At 43.1% G+C, this 13,867-nt stretch overlaps 1 protein-coding gene across 1 annotated transcript in view; it reads left to right on the forward strand.

Annotated features, from left to right (window-relative positions):
* LOC147706323 (peroxidasin homolog) overlaps window positions 1-12,898 on the forward strand; it is a 191,176-nt gene extending 178,278 nt beyond the window's left edge. The window contains exon 21 of the mRNA XM_086932802.1: window positions 11,882-12,898. The gene's annotated coding sequence lies outside the window, so the exon portion shown is untranslated. The remainder of the gene's footprint in view (window positions 1-11,881) is intronic.
* The last annotated feature ends 969 nt before the right edge of the window (window positions 12,899-13,867 follow it).

The raw sequence follows: 13,867 nt of genomic DNA on the forward strand, positions 1-13,867 counted from the left end.
CCCTTTTTCCCCCCTCCAAAGGGGTGCACCTCCTGAGAGCTTCTTTGACACAGGGATACCCTCATTTGCATAGGGCATGCCCCATGCAAATGGGGGAACACCCCCTGAAGATGGTGCCGGCACTTTATGTGCTCCTGTGGTACTGGTTTTACAGAAGGGGCCGCACAAGCTTCTGCGACCCCTTCTGTAATACCAAAGTTCCCTGGGAGTACGCAAAGAGGGCACAAACGCCTGTTGCTCCCCCGGAGCACTTTGTGTAATACAGACCCTAATGGGTTAAGACAAATTTTCATCTAGAACAAGCTTCCTTTAATATGCTCCTAACATGAAGTTACATCAGAGGAAACTCACCAATGCCTTCTTGGATAAGGAGACATCAATAGACTTTATGGAGTTGAAGCCATCTGGGAGAAAGAAAGAGACAGAGGCCTAGACTGTTGGTTCAGAAAGGAAAGCAATATGAAGAGCTTGAGAGAACTGTTTTTACAATGTGCACAGGATTGAGGTATTCTTTGCTGGGCGTCTATGTTCAACACACATGCAAGTGAATCTAAGCGGTGCCATGATGTACGGATGCCTTCGTGTGGCCTGTATACCGAGTTAGGAATGTCAGCGTAACCTGTGCTGCGGGGGTGGAGCCATGAGTGACTCCAGCTGTTTGCGTGTCCATGCTGTAGCACTTCCTTGAATGTGCTTGGAGGGAGAGAGCTGACTAACTGTTCAAGAGAGAGTGTAGGCTTCCACAAATGCCGCTCAGAGAAGTGGGCCAAGGCCGGGACAAGCTGAAGATGCCTGCTGTGTACCACAGAAAGGAGCTGCACCACTCTGCAAGGGTGAGGCATAGATGCCCCTGAGATGTCACCACAGTGTGGCCTGACCATTTATCCCCATGAATGGTGCGTACCAGGGGACTCTAGCATTGTCATTGTTCCCCTGTGACATCGGAGCACCATTAAGCTGCTGGAAGAAATTGTTGCGGTCCACGTATGGGTAAGCCGAACTTTCAGTTGAGGACTGCTTGAATGGAGATGCTAATACCAGGAGCAAAGTACTCCTAGCTGTTTAAATGGAATTTTTTGGGCTGATTGCCGACTGCAAGTTTTTCCAAGCTTTAAGTACCACAACCACAACCACAAAGCTACCTCTTCATTCAATGCTGGTGCTGCCTACGCTCGCCTAACCTGCACCAGCACCATGAAATCTGAGTGCTCACTAGATGCTCGACGCAAGGGCAAGCTCAATAAACACCAGGGCCCAGAAGGGCACACCCAATGAGGAGGACAATCCCATTGTGGCATCCGAACTACACAGGCACAGGCTGTGCCCTAAACAACTCAACAATGAACTAATACTGCCCACCATAAAGATGGCCAAATGGGGTGAGGCAATATCAGTACAAACTGGGGAATAGCCGAAACAGGCTCTCGACTTAGCTTACCACCCTCCATGGAATTTCAAACTCCAAGCGAACTACCATGGGTATGCCTGACCAATGGATAGTGGCATGAAATTATCATACAATTCAATACAATCTTTATTTCGATCTGTTAAGATCATGAAAGATAGTTTACAGTAAAGGGGCACTCATCCCTATCATTCAAATATATAAGATCATTTTATGATATATGGGTACATTAAATTAATATACAATCATTATGGAATTCCAAATATAAAAAATTTCAAATGATTTGCTAAAAACGTTAAAATTCATATTAGTATAAAAAGACATAAAATAAGTCTAAGATACAATTTGTGTTTCTAAACAAGAGAAGCAACCTTGGAATCCGCAACCGTGGGTGGCACAAAAGATCAGGTACAGGGTTTATCAACTGTACACCAATTTTATTCACAGAGTGTTTAAAAATGATAAAGGAGAACTCCACCTTAAGTTAGAATGATAACAATCTTCCGGTATGATGCCAGCCTACCCAATTCTACATCATTAAATTTCCTTTACTAACTTTGGTTTTGATAAGCTTAGATGGACTTGACAACCTTTGTCATATTTCTTTCCCGGATTGTCCACGTCCAACTCAAGAATTTGGCAACGGCTATTACACAAGGTGCACTAGAAAGTATCATACACGTTTGTTTCATGAGAGTAGCCTGCGCTACCTCTCACAGTAATCACTGAGGCGTAATATTACAGCTCACCTTTTGTTTTCTTTCTTCTAAATCATTGATGAACAGCATTAGGTCGTGTGTGGTTTAAGTAAAGTACTTTTGAAAAGCTTATGCCCTAGCAGACATTCTGTCATTGATTTGTGTTAGATTTTTTTTTTAGGTCTGAGTCTCTAAACCCACACTACCACTCTGAGTAAGGCTTGAACTGCTCAACTTTGTTACCCTTAGGGCCAAATGTTATAGGGGTTTACATGGTGCCCCAGATTTAAGTCCAATAGTAAGGTTTAGCCCCAGAATACTAATGGTAAATGGCTCCAATAGACGCAATTTTAGCTCCGTAATCCCTGATCTTCAGTGTCTTCCCAAAAAGTTCACACATTCCCTCACCCCGCAGATCCATTGTTCTATCGGTTACATTTATCAGTTCCATCCCCAAATTTTAAGATCTTCATCGCTGCCCAAAGTGAAGTAAACTGAGTGTCAGAACATTATTCCAATGCATTCTTCCAACATTCTTGGGTAACTAGACAGTCATTAATTGTCTCTAAGCAGTGGATTAAATGCCATAATCCGGGTGTACCCTAGTCGGGTATTTATGACTGCACCTAGGTTTTATGAGATTTACTTTCAAGTAAGGCAAGTCTCACACAGGGTTCTTGGAAATATTAAATATTAAAAGGTGGAGGGCAGTTTTAGTAGAAAAGAGTCTCTCCAAAACCCAGACTCTCCTCTCATTCCTCCCAAATCACCCTAAAAGGAACAAAGACATTCCTCACCGCCCTTTGAAATCTACAAAACTAACTCCACAAGAGCTCTGGAGCTGGGAGAGTGAATGAAACTGGACAAAAGGCCCATGGCACGGACAAGTTCCTGATAGAAGTCCTATCTAATAATGCTAGTTTGTTTATGTGTGTATGTGTACTTTTGTTCTAAGTCTTATTTGGCACTGCTGTGTACTTCCAGTGTGTGGGCTTTCTTCATAAAGCACCAGAAAATATTATTAAACTGTTCCTACAGTTGGAATAGACAGGCTTATACTATCCAACACCCTGCTCATTTGGTTGTTCAATAGCTTAAGACAAGAAGAATTGACTTGTGTTCACGTCTTTCATACAAGGCAAGAAAACATGATTAGCACTTAGCAATGGATTTCAAGAACACATCATGGGCGATGGATAAACAGAAGAAAGGGCTGGAGGAGCTTAAATTGTACATAGCTACAAGACAGCAACATCCAGCCCAAAAACTCCATACTGCAAACAGCACATGAGAGTGATGCATCTCTAGTAATTGTCTTTATTTAAGTTATAATAATTGTTTCTGTAGTAAAATACAAAGCCCTTTTCTTGGAGGGGAGGCTCTGTGTGCAAGATCTGAAACTTCAAGCCCAAGAATAAAAGGAAAAGATTTGAGATTTGAGACAACAGACTTGTCCCAAGAGAGTGCTAATATATAAAAAGTATTACGGAGATTTCCAAATTCCAAAGAAAAATGCTTTCGTTTCAATGAATAGCCACAAAATTGTTGCAACAATAGCAACAGAGCAGACTGCTTTTTGTGGGAAATAGGACATTTGATAGAGTTGGGGCAGAGTCGGTCATATCCCAAGCAACTTCAAATTAAGCCTCCCTTTGGTATTGTTATTTCCAAAAGTGCTTCCAAAAACAAACAGAGCTTGTACATCCAAATGACTTGCTAGCTTGCAACATGAATACATGTCATATAATTTAAAAACAAGCCAGGCTATTCAGAAAGGAGTCTTCAAATATTATCCTTTGTGAGGTTGAGGCTCTATAGCACAGCTTTTTCAAACTTTTCATGTTGGGGACACACTTTTTGGAGATGCATCATTTTGGGACACAGTAAGGCAGTGTAGCGAGCGAGCGTAGCGAGCCCAAACCACCTAAAGGAGGGGGGTCTCACTTACTCTGTCTGTGTCCCCCTCACTCTCTCTCTCTCTCTCTCTCTCTCTCTCTCTCTCTCTCTCTCTCTCTCTCTCTCTCTCTCTCTCTCTCTCTCTCTCTCTCTGTCTCCCTCTCTCTGTCTGTCTCCCTCCCTCTGTCTCCCTCCCTCTGTCACCCTTCCTCTGTCTCCCTCTGTCTGTCTCCCTCCCTCTGTCGCCCTCCTCCCTCTGTCTGTTTTCCTCTGTCGGTCTCCCTCTGTCTGTTGCCCTCTGTCTGTCGCCCTCTGTCTGTCGCCCTCTGTCTGTCGCCCTCTGTCTGTTGCCCTCTGTCTGTTGCCCTCTGTCTGTCGCCCTCTGTCTCCCATCCTCTGTCTCCCATCCTCTGTCTCCCACCCTCAGTCTCCCGCCCTCAGTCTCCTGCCCTCAGTCTCCCGCCCTCAGTCTCCCGCCCTCAGTCTCCCGCCCTCAGTCTCCCGCCCTCAGTCTCCCGCCCTCAGTCTCCCGCCCTCTGTCTCTCGCCCTCTGTCTCTCGCCCTCTGTCTCTCGCCCTCTGTCTCTCGCCCTCTGTCTCTCGCCCTCTGTCTCCCGCTCTCTGTCTCCCGCTCTCTGTCTCCTTCTGTTTCCGTCCCTCTGTCTCCCTCCCTCTTTCTCTGTTCCTCTGTCACACTCCCTCTGTCTGTCTCCCTCACTCTCTCTCTCCCTCTGCCTCCCTCTGTCTGTCTCCCTCTGTCTGTCTCCCTCCCTATGTCTCCCTCCCTATATCTCCCTCCCTATGTCTCCCTCCCTATATCTCCCTCCCTCTGTCTCCCTCTCTCTTTGTCTCCCTCTGTCTATCTCCCTCTCCTTCCCTCTGTCCCCCCCTGACTGTCTCCCTTTGCCTCCCTCCCTCTGTCTCCCTCTCTCTCTGCCTCCCTCTGTCTCCCTCTCTCTCTGTCTCCCACTCTCTCCCTCCTGGTCACCCTCTGTCTCCCTCTCTTCCTCTTCCTCTGTCTCCCTCTCCCTCTCCCGGTCCCTGTCTCTGCCTCTATCTGTCTGTCTGTCCCTGTCTCCCTCTCCATCTCTGTCTGTCTCTGCCTCTGTCTCTGCCTCTATTTGTCTCTGTCTGTACCTGTCCCTGTCTGTCTCTGTCTGTATCTCTGTCTGTCTCTGTCTCCCTCCCTCTCTCTGTCTCCCCCCTCTCTCTCTCTCTGCCTACCTCTCTCTATCTCCCTCTGTCTCTCTCCCTCTGTCTCCCTCCCTCTCTCACCTCTCTGTCTCCCTCTCTCTGTCTCCCTCTTTCTCTGTCTCCCTCCCTCCCTCTCTGTCTTCCTCCCTCTATCTCCCTCTCTCTCCCTCCCTCTGCCTGTCACCCTCTGTCACCTCACCACAGCTTGCAGGGCACACATACAGCCGCACCGGAGTACTTCGCAGTTCTATAAAAGACCATTTACTTGTTAATGGGGCTTTGTTGTGAACCGCCCGGCCAATATAGAGCAGTGTGTCTCGGAGTCCGCGCTGCTGCAGCAGACTCCAGGACACTCTTTCAAAGGAATGCCTCTTAATTAGCAGCAGTTATGTGCTAAGTGCCCTTTATACCGGTGGTGTCATCCAGCGACACACCCACCACTTGCAGGTGACACAGTACTTTGTCGGGGGACACAGTTTGGAAAGTCTTGACAAGCATGTGATGTTATCAAGTTAGCTGCATCTAGGTGCAGCAACATCAAGTATGGAAGATTTCAACAACAAGCAATAGACACTATAGTCTTCAGTTTATAATATGAATTATCAGTGTTCAATTTGAAGTGAGACTCTGAGTTACTGACCTGCCAGCTCCAGTACTAGGATGTTTTGTGCCCAAGGCAAAAAATAAATGCTTTGGCTTTTTAGTGCTCTCTTTACCTGAATCAGGCCATTTGTTACGACTGGACATCCTCTTGTGGCCACCTTTGGTGTTGCTGTAAGATAACCTTCTACAATAATCTTAATGAAGCTCGAGCCATGGATCAACACGTGGTTCTAAAGGTAATAGGTGTCTCCAAGATCACAAGACCTCTTTTTCTCAGTCTCTCCTAACTTTAATATAGCCTTGGGCTCAACCGGGCATTAAAGGCCCGCTCCAGCATTAAAGGCCCGAGCCGAAGGTGGGGGCTTTTAACAAGGGGGTGAGCCTTTAATGGCCGGTCGCGTCCGCTGTGGAGGGCTCTAAAGCTACTAGAACATTCTGTCCCTAGAGGGCAAAATGTTCTAACTTGTAAATCAAAGTCCTCACAGAGTAAAGGGGGGTGAGGGTTGAAATCCCCTCAGGCTCCGTGAACTATTTGTTCACAGCAACAGCTGTGCATGACATTAGAAGCCAGGAGCACTCCATTGTCTTCAATATTTGCATATTTACTGAAACAACGCTGACAGCCAATCTAAATGGTTCCATCTTCCCTGTACTGAACACACCGTATTGTCTAGTCAGAGGGTGTGGGCCATAGCATTATTTAGATTTTGTCTAGAGCAGTGCTGACAGTATAGGCGGCATCTCCACTTTGCTCCTTTTGTTTGTATCTCAACATTGTGCATCAATCGAGCTGGAACTTCCATTTATTTGAAGCACAATGTGCATTCCCTAGTAGGCATTGCTCGACCTACAGCTCTGATGCATAATGCAGTGCACTGCCTTTCTAACCAGAAGGCTGTCAACATTTTCTTCGCAGATTTCAGATGTGCGTCTTAGCCCTCCTTTATTGGGCGTTGGTTCAAATAGAAGGTCCAGTGCCCATCAGCCAATCTCTCAATACTTGACAGTTCACTCTTTGATTTATGTTGTGAGGACTAGGCCGCCATCTTGAAAGAAGCCAACCTACATGGAGATGGCTTATAAAGAAAAGAAAAATTACTCTCCTATGTACTAGAAGTAAATACAGTATGGCACCTAGATTAGAATCTCTGTCTTCAAAATCAGATTCTGCTCTGTCAGCAACCAATTCCCTTATTTTCTGGAAACTGATTAATTTAGTGACTGAGTGACAGTAATCTTACAGCCCTTGGTAGGGGAAAGTATAAATAGAAAACTGATCAAATGACCGGGCGAGGCCATACATACATTGAATATCTAATGACAAATCTTCCACTCATGGAGGACGTTTAACTCACAGTTTGATTGCCATATTTAATGTTCTGATTAGGGTTATAAATGAGTTGTAAATGATAAGCTGACATGGGCAGCTAAGTTACTATGGAAACATGATAACAAAGGTCATTCAGTTGATAGAACTGGTGACACAAATCTCATAAAAATCAAAAAGACGATAGACGAAAAAATGTTTATTGCAGCAGAGAAAAATCCAGTGCAATTAACTGACCGTGTTAGGTTGTGTAGCAGAAAACGTGTTACGTACAGCACCACGAAACAGCACAGCTATGCAGTTGTGAGGGCTACACAAAATTATAATACATGGGATTCTGTAATCTCCTTATAAACTGCAGTTACTAATTTCTTGATAATCTGCGACTAGTAACACACTCAGTCGCCATTATAAAGAAAAGACTTGAGAATTGGACTATTATAAGTTATTACAGTTGAGTTCTGACATCATGCCTGTTGCCAGAGTAAGCAGCGGAGGCGAAAGGTAGATCAGGTCACAGAGCATTTTAGAAGCAGTTGTTTAAAGCCACAACAACAAAACGTTGCTTTTCTTTCTTCTGCTCTTTTTTTTGGCTTACAATGGCCAGCAGAGAGAACATGTTTATTTTTTGCACTCCTTAGACAGAGAAAAGCTAGACTCTTTCTGCATGTTTCTAAACATTTTGAGCTATTGCATTTTTTAACTGACTTGTATTGAACAGTGTTTTAATATCTGTTTGCAACAATATCTAACAGGTTTTTGATGTGCTTAATTTTTCACTAGAGGTTTTATGTTTATTCTTCACATTTGCAAACATGCTCAATCTTTCATGTGAAAGAGCTACTAGCCGAGGTTTTAAGTGGTTTGTGGGATAGGTGATGGTGTGACCTTGTATTATATGTGATAAAGTACCCCCGGCATACATGCTAAGATATTGCAAATCACAGATGAGTTCCATAACCTTATAAAGGCCACATTCCACTATGTGGTTATGAAACTCCTTGGTGACTTGCAATATCCTAATATTGTACACCAGGGGATACTTCATCCCTTCTATATTACTGTTATCAGTAATATTATGTTTTAAATGTTGATTCAAAGATAGAAGTGGAAGTATATGAACTGAACAAATAAGATAGTTGATTTCTAGACCATATGACTCAGAAAACAAGTGCAGTACACTGAAGAGTAGATTATCACTTCCATTCTCTGATCTCACCTGCAGTACCGCCACACTAAGCATGAGCGGAAAATCCGTTCCGCTCGCGGATTTTGCGGATTTTCGGTAAATTTGCAATCCGCGAACTCTCGCGAATTTACCGAAAATCCGCAAATTCGCACGCAGCGGATTTTTTTGCTTGGTGATACAATATCGCGGCGTGCGGCGTTCACTTACCGTCATTCAGCGTTTGCCGAGTTGTTTTTCTCGATATTTTGCGAGTGCTGCGCCATTTTGGATCTTGCTGCGGGATCCCGCAGGAGTTTGGCAACGCATCGCGAGAGTTCGCAATTGCGAACATGTAGATGCATCGGGCAGCAACAATCTCGCACTCGCAAAATTACAAAATTTGCAATTCTGCACAAGAAATCCCCCAGCAAGCAGCATAAACCTTCTGAAAATGATGATTTTTATCAGAATAACTCCTCAGGTTGACATTTGCCTGCACTTTTTTTTGCAAGGAGTCCATTTTGGGGGGGGGGGGGGGGGGGTGGGTGGAAGGAAGGAAGGAAGTGCCCCACAGAAAAACAAGTTTTGCAAAACTGAAAGCACTCAGCAGGTGCAAAAGTTCAAACTCATCATTAGTAACCATTCCCTGTAGTGCTTCCTGAGGGGCCCCTCCAGAGTTCAGTTGCCTACTTGCAACTACTATTCTATGACCCTGCTCTGACCCTCACAGCAGGCTCATAGAATAGCTACAAGTAGGCCACAAAGGTCCTGGGGAAAAAAATTGCACTGCAACAGAAAGCAAATTACAGATAAGGAAGCAGGTGCCAGACAGGAAGTTTAAATTCAGTGACACATTAATGAACCCCAAATTAGTTCATGTCAGTTGAAGCAGGGCAGGTGTGCTTGCTTTTCCCCCCCATAATCTACAGTGATGAACCAGAAATTAATTCATGTCAGTTGAAGCAGGGCAGGTGTGCTTGCTTTTCCCCCCCATAATCTACAGTGATGAAACAGAGGGTGGCAGTGATGTACCAGAGGGTGGCATGGGTGAAACAGAGGGTGCTGTGAACCTGTGATGATGAACCAGGCGAAGAAACAACAAAGTCGCGACCGTTGCGAGCCGACAAGTAAGTTCGCAATTGCGAACTGGTACAAAACCCTTGCGAACTGGCAAAAACCCTTGCAAACACAAAAAAAGAAAAACCCGAGAGTTCGCGGATTTTGCGGATTGCGAATGCGCAAATACGCAAATTCGCTAATGCCAGATTTGCAAAATTCGCCCATGCTTACGCCACACCCGTCACTGACACACCCTTTTTGTATGCTTCACACAAGCACCTTTTCCTTCTCCACTCTAAGCCATCACCATGCTGCAGTATGCCCACTCATACCTCCCTTCTCCTGCATGTTCTACCATCTGCAAAATCCACCTTGTGTACAGCGCTCTCTTGCCTTGTAGTTTTATTTTGTTATAAAAGCCACATAACTCATTATATATATATATATATAATATATATATATATATACACTTATATATTTATATATATAATGCAGTAAATGATAATGACTGTAGTTATAATTAAGTCTCAGAAATGGTGTGCTTTGATTTGGTTATAACCTTTGTGCAGTTTGACGAATCTTTACAAACCTTCCAAATAAAACAGCATAATCGGAGAAGTCTCAATATGTCAAGTTTCATGCAGATCCAGTCAGGGCAAACTAAATGAAGGGTCAAAAAATCTAGAGTTAAACACGTTAATGGCCTTATGCCACGTCAAAGTCTGACATATAACTTGGACAACCTACAAAATAACCCAGGCCTGTCCTCCTCCATCTCTTGGCTATACTGTTTCTTAACCCCTGCAAGCATTTGTGGCCAAGTGTACTTTTTCTTACTCACAAAATACATTCAGCAATTTGCATCCAGTATTTTGGCAACCAGTAAATAATATTCATGACGTAGGACACAAATTGGGACTTACTACGATTGGAGGCCATCACAGGGATGGTGGCCTTCTGTTGTCAGCAGACAACCATGTAGGTGGTTGCCTTCCAATCAAGTCATTTTTTAAAATACAGCCTGTTTTCCTTAAAGGAAATGGGACTGTGATTTAATAGATGAATGAGTTAGTTAGTGTGACCGCTATGGACCCCTGCCTACTCTCCACCAAATGTTTTTTGTTACATTCACAAAAGGACTTCTTCCCGTTTGCGAATGGGTTACTGCTCCACCACCCCCACCCCAACCTGGGAGTCTGTAAAATTTGAATGGTTTACCATAGCTTTTTCTGTCCTGAACCATTGTGACATATGGATAGGAATCTCTATTTCGAAGGGGCACCTACAACAATAGGGATTTTTTATCCATTTCTAAACCCGTTTTACTAGTTGGAAAAAGTTTAATACGTTGCAAAATAATGGAAGTCTTAAACTCTGAATTGAAGTGTTTGCAACCAAAAAAATGCATTGCAGATCTGGCCCTTAGTTTCTTGAAGGGACTATGAGTGGAGTTGCCCAGCTCCAAAGCAGAAACCTATCAGGTGAACCAGATTCAGAGAAACCTACATCAGGATCAGAGACACCTACACTTACCAGGTACATTGCAAGGATCCTCACCGGTGGTACATAAAGTTGGCGCCTTCACTTCTGGGGTGTCTGTGCGCTCAGGTGCCACATATCCTCTCTTTGCACAGACCTTGACTTTTGAGCCTTGTGTTCCAGAGGTATATATAATTTTAAGAACATACCGAGTGAATGTTTTCTGGCATGTGTATTTATTCCAGATTCTGTCTGCCATGTTCACCAAACAATGCATAAATATATTTCATCCAAAGAAATGATCTTAATTAGGCTAACAAAATGTTTTATTTGCAAGCTTTCTTAATAAAGTCTAACTACATCTATCAGTCTGCAAATTATGATTTGAAAGAAACATGCACAGTTGTTTTGACATGTCTTACCTGTTTTTAATCTTGCTATAAATTATATTGAGGAATTCCAATCAGCCAGGCCTTGCTTAACAATATAGCATGAAGTAAGACTTTTCCCTCTTCAACTTATTTCATTTGTGCACTGCTGATGAAGTGATAATTTGTCACAAAATTTGCAAGTAAATTATTTAGTTACCCTGATTCAGGCACTAACCCGGGTTTCTTTACAAAAAATCACAGGAAATAGCTAAATGTGGAGCAGAGTTTCAAGCTGAATATATACAATGTAGCTAAGTTTAAAATAACAAATCAACCTGTTCAGATGCGAGTCCTTAAATATGAAGCAGGCTGGTGTACAGAGTTGGATAGTGTTGCATAGAGCAGTGCAGTCACTGATGAAGCAAGGCCTTGCATGTTAATGCAGCTTTGCTGTAGGAAGAATGGGCCTCTTCACAAGTCTTTTCATATGTTTATTGTAAAGTGAGGTGGACCTTGAACCCCTGTTTGTGTCCTTAGGAAAGCAACGGTGAAGGGGGCCAATCCAAATAAGGTGTCACAATTGGTTATCTAGCCCTGGTCCTATATATAAAGCTGTATATTTGCAGGAGTACTCCTTTTACCACTTGCACCTCAACCTGTTTGCATTGTCTTTTTCTTCCAGTCTAGATATGTTTAGTCTCTGCTATCTAACAGCAAGTCTGCACCCCCACAGAGAAGGCTCCGGAGGAGACGGAGGTGATGATGGTTGACTGGGCTGTCCAGGACACTTTCATTGACTGGGACTTTTGTGAAGTCCATTTACTGTATGAAGAACCCCTTAACAGCAGCAGTCCTTCTTAACTGAGCTTCTATTCAAAATACACAAACTTCTCCAGAAACTCAGCGGATAATGTCCATGGAAAGCTCTAGCCAAGATCTCTGGCATGCCCCAGCAATATAGACTTTTCATCTCTAAGACTGGACACTGACCATGTCAACTCCACCAATCTGCTATTGTAAGAAGACTTGGGAGAAAATGAAAGACAAACTTAGTCTGCCAACCATACTCGAGCTGTGAATTTCAAAATCACTCCAACTTGCAGACACGTGGGTCTGGGGACTTTCTCACACAGGCAACTGGCTGAACATTAGGAAATACCATACCACTATCATTGTATGCTGGATTCCCAGGAAAGTGTGATGATATCTAAAGGCCCAATGGAAACTGAGATTTTCCAATAGGCAATCAGGGCCTGAAATGTGCCTGGTGCTTCCCCAGTCCTCTCAGAGTTTTGAGACACTGACCTGTTAGTAAACGTCCTGACTGACCAATCAGCCAGTTTGCTTCTGATAATGTGGTGCTTTATCATGGTTTACATACAGGCCCTCTGGCAAAGCCAGAGGGTAACACACCTTTGTAGATTACAACTTTACTTTTCTCAACAAGAATGCAACACTTTAATGTTATTCTTTTAGTCCTGCAGGTTCTTCTGTGGAGTCTGTGACATATCTTTATTTGGCTGGCATCCATTAGCTCTGATTAGAATCTTAGGGCATATTGTGCATCACTTCCACTTTCAAGTCAAGCAGCCTAATCGTCTCCTGACAAACGTCATATACATGACTACTCAGATCTGTATGTCTATTAAGACATGTTTCAATGTCACAGTCATTTATAAATATACACTGACAATGGATAGTGTGTGTGATATTGTGTACATGTGATCTCCTGAACCTACAGGCCGCTCGTGGCACTCTACAATGAAGGCCCCAAGAAAAGCCATAATTGCTGGTTTTATGAGGTTGAACCAAATGCAGCATGTTTTAGGATGAAATTTGCAGGTGTTCACCCCAAAAGAGTTTGCTGAGTTTGTTGCAGGCTGTCTTCCATCCTGCCAACTGTAGAAGCATCCTTACACAATGATGTAGTGGTTTACAATTACAAACAACGGTAGTTGTGTTACCACTGTATGACTCGTTGTTGCTTCCCCTAGCTTGTTGTGCTCTGTTCTGTAGGACACATTTGTAGTACTGTATCCAGATTTGAGGACACATCTGGACCAATGTGCTGAGCTGTGGATGCCACATCTGGAAGCCTTGCCAAGAGTATTGTGTTCTGGAGGCAAGGTCTTCAGAAGTGTAAATCAGATGCATACGTTTTTAAGGGATCACTGAAATAATATCGAGGGACAGAATATCAACCATCAAGAATATCGTTGACAAAATATCGAGTTTCTATCTACAAACAGGTAAGTACAAAAATATCGAGTTAAAAATATCGTTTACTAAAATATAGTTTAAAAAAATATCGACTTTACTAAAAACAATGTTAAATTAAATTAATATTAAAAATTAATTACTAAAATATACTTAAAAATACTTAAATTAACTTGTTTTAAATCATATTTGTTAAAACATATATATATAGTAACAAAATATAATTAAATAATAGCCAATATTATTAACGTACAATAACAAAAGTGTAAAAATTACTATTCCCACTCCAAAGAGTGCAAGCGTAGGGAAAGCGTTGGATAGCGTAGGGGTTAAAATTACTATTCCCACTCCAGTGGGTGCAACAGTAGGGAAAGCGTTGGATAGCGTAGGGGTTAAAATTACTATTCCCACTCCAGTGAGTGCAACAGTAGGGAAAGGATTGGATAGCGTA

The sequence above is a fragment of the Lissotriton vulgaris genome, chromosome 7, assembly GCF_964263255.1.
Source record: "Lissotriton vulgaris chromosome 7, aLisVul1.2, whole genome shotgun sequence".
Classification (NCBI taxonomy): Eukaryota; Metazoa; Chordata; class Amphibia; order Caudata; family Salamandridae; genus Lissotriton; species Lissotriton vulgaris.